This window comes from Trifolium pratense, linkage group LG3 (assembly GCF_020283565.1).
Source record: "Trifolium pratense cultivar HEN17-A07 linkage group LG3, ARS_RC_1.1, whole genome shotgun sequence".
In the NCBI taxonomy this organism is placed as follows: domain Eukaryota; kingdom Viridiplantae; phylum Streptophyta; class Magnoliopsida; order Fabales; family Fabaceae; genus Trifolium; species Trifolium pratense.
The window spans coordinates 16,544,281-16,547,870 of record NC_060061.1 but is presented as its reverse complement, the minus strand read 5'-3'; the positions used below and the strand labels follow the sequence as shown (position 1 = coordinate 16,547,870).

At 31.3% G+C, this 3,590-nt stretch overlaps 1 pseudogene; it reads left to right on the top strand.

Annotated features, from left to right (window-relative positions):
* The first annotated feature begins 656 nt into the window (after window positions 1-656).
* LOC123914666 lies at window positions 657-3,144 on the top strand (annotated as a pseudogene).
* Window positions 3,145-3,590: the final 446 nt, after the last annotated feature.

Here is a 3,590-nt window from a genome sequence, read left to right as displayed (position 1 = left end):
ACGTATTTAGTAGACAAAAAATGAGATTAAGGTAGTGAAAAATTGCATTTTTTTTTGGTGTCCAAATCAAACGAACCAAGTCTCTATTTGTAGAAAAAAAAATTATGAATTTTGGTATAAAAAAAAAAATTAAAAAATTAATTTACAACGAAATAATTGAGTTCAAAGTATTAAATGAACAAAAATCACGTCCAGCCAACCATTGTGTGACACGTGTCCTACTTTTAAAAAGAAAATTTTTCTCTCTCCGGGTGTAATCCAGTGTGGCGCACGCGCTGGAATCTGATGGATCAGGATGATCTAGGCTGTCGGATTGATCAGACAGTCTTGATGAGATCAGATCTTTGCTGTCTGATGGAAATCAACGGTCTGTAACCATGGTCCTTCGGTACGCGCGCGACACTAGATCCGCGTCTATTAATGGGTATTTTGGTTAATTAATTAAAAAGAATGGGTATTTTGGTCCAATTGAAAAGGTGCACCTTGCTAACTTAGACCTAACTAGGGTCTAAGTTAGAAAACCCCATATATATATATATATATATATATATATATATATATATATATATATATATATATATTCTCATACTATAACACCTTTAACAACATTGAAATCTATTAAAAAAAAAAAAACATTTTTCACATTTCAATGTCTCATGTTAACAACTTCACCACAATTCGACTTAAATTTACTCAGAGGTGTGTATAAACTTTCATTTTGTTTTGTGATTTATTATCGTTATTCCTGAAATCGATATTATTTTAAACTTTATGCTAACTTTATATATATATATATATAAACAGGTCCTTTGAGTCTCAATCCTTTATCTGATCGGGAGAAGTTGGTTAATGAATTGCAAATTAGATATCGGACCTACTGCGTTGAGTTTTACGTAACCGAAGTTAGTATAGTTCCAAATTTTTTAATAGATTGTTTTTTACACCAAAATTCTCAATTATTTCTATTTAATTTTATTTTATATGTTATTTCTATTAAAATTAGGATACCGAGTATTGATATTAGGATTTTCACACACGACACAATTTTGCATTTAGTGAGTGATTTCTATTATATTTAGATTTAGATTGATACTTAACAAGGAATAAATAATATGCAGTGTTCATCATTTCATAGAACATTGTTAAATGGAAAAAACTCAAAATTTTTTTCCTAACATTTCTATTGTTCATTGACTTTATAGGGTGCAGTGATGCTTCCGAAGATGTTTTCTACTGATTTTCAACACGAAATTTATCGTTTCGCAACTTTGGTAGATCCGTTCGTGAATCAATTTGAAGTATTAGTCGAAAAAATTAACAATAATATTTATTTAACGCATGGCTGATATGCTTTAAAAGATTTTTACAATATCCGCTGTATCAGGGCTTGGGTTACAATGGTATACACCGGAAGAGGACAAATTGGTATAATTTTAAGGGATAGGTTTCGTGCAGTTATAAATTCATACTCATTATTTTGATTTTAACATTGCAAATTTAATATTAACCAATGATCAATTGATACAATATGCACTAGCAGATATTGAAATTATGTTACTTAGTTGTGAGAAGAGTTTAAAAGATTATCCTCCAATGCGTAGAGCAGACACATCATTAGTTTCTGATATACAAAATAGTTTAATACACGATGAATTGAATTATAACAGACAATCATTAGCTGAGGAACATGTTACATTGATGTCAACTATGACTTCAGAGCAACGTAAAGTATATGACACAATCATGACAAGAGTTAACGAAAACAAACCTGATGTGTTTTTTCTTTATGGTTATGGCGGTACAGGGAAGACATTTATCTGGAGGGCCATGTCAGCCGCATTACGCTCAAAATGTGAGATAGTTTTAACAGTTGCCTCAAGTGGGATCGCTGCATTGCTTATACCTGGCGGTAGAACAACACATTCAAGGTTTTGTATTCCTTTAAATGTTGACGAGTTTTCAACATGTACCATAGTTCCTAAAAGCCCTTTGGCGCTATTAATACAAAAAGCAAAGCTCATTATATGGGATGAAGCACCAATGAAGCACAAACACTGTTTCGAAGCTGTTGATTGAACTTTAAAAGATATTCTCAAGTTTGTTAATTAAAAAAATAAACATATTCCCTTCGGTGGAAAAGTTGTTTTTGGCGGAGATTTTAAACAAATTCTACCAATAATACCCAAAGGTACAAGGCCATAAGTTGTTAATGCTACTATTAATTCTTCGGTTCTTTGGAATTTTTGTGAAGTTTTAACATTGAGTAAAAACACGAGGCTTCTCGGTGGTGCTTCGAGTGTAGACGTTGAACAAAGAAGATTGTTTTCTGAATGGGTTTTGAGTGTTGGCGATGGAGAAATTGGAGATGACAACGACGATGATTTAGAATTTGACATTCCATCGGATTTATTGATTCAAAATTCAGGTGATCCTCTTGCTTCTATCGTTGAAAGCATTTATCCCCAACTTTTACAAAACATGAACGATATAACGTATTTCCAAAATAGAGCTATAATAGCTCCTAAAAATTCAATAGTCGACACAATAAATAATTATATGTTAGATTTAATTCCTGGTGAAGAAAAAACATATTTGAGTTATGATACTCCACTCACACAAGATGTAGACGGTCAAACAGTGGATGATGTTCATACTCCAGAATTTTTGAACACGATTTCTACGTCGGGACTTCCAAATCACAAGTTGAGACTTAATGTTGGAGTTCCAGTTATGCTATTAAGGAATTTGAATAAAAAATTAGGATTATGCAATGGAACAAGACTTATTATTACGAGATTGGGAAAACGTGCTCTTGAAGGAAAAATTATTTCAGGAAGTAATATTGGTGATCAGGTTTTCATACCTAGATTTTCTCTGACACCATCTGACGTGAGAACTCCTTTTAAATTTCAACGGAGAGAATTTCCTATAATGATTTCTTTTAAGATGACTATTAATAAGAGTCAGGGACAATCTTTAAAGCATGTTGGGATATATCTTTCGTCGCCAATGTTTTCACATGGTCAGTTGTATGTTGCAATTTCAAGAGTTACTTCTAGAAAAGGATCAAAAATATTGATCATCGACGACGATGGTGAAAATACGACTAAGACTTCGAATGTGGTCTATAAGGAAGTCTTTCGTAATATAATATAATTTTCTTTGTATGAATATTTATCCAAAATTATTGTTGAAGTATCGTTTAATGTTACTCAACTTTTTTCATATATCTTACATTATTGGAATTATCGTATCTTAATTAATCATTATATATCTTGCAGCTAATCAGACTCGTGCATCGCACGGGTCGATGTTCTAGTATATATATAAATATATAAAAGAATGAGTGAAGTCAAAAAATTCTAAAATTATTGAGTCAATTGCTATTATCGAAATTTAAATTAAACCCAAATAATTTTTTTAATAATTATTGTTATTTCGTCAATCTAATTTTAAAAAATAAAAAGAATATGTAGGCGTAATAATCGTTAGCCCCAATTAGCAATAAGAATTTAATTTATATGCATCGTCAGTGTAAAGTTATTTTGCACACGCGTCCAATAATATACTGACACATCATGTATGATAAT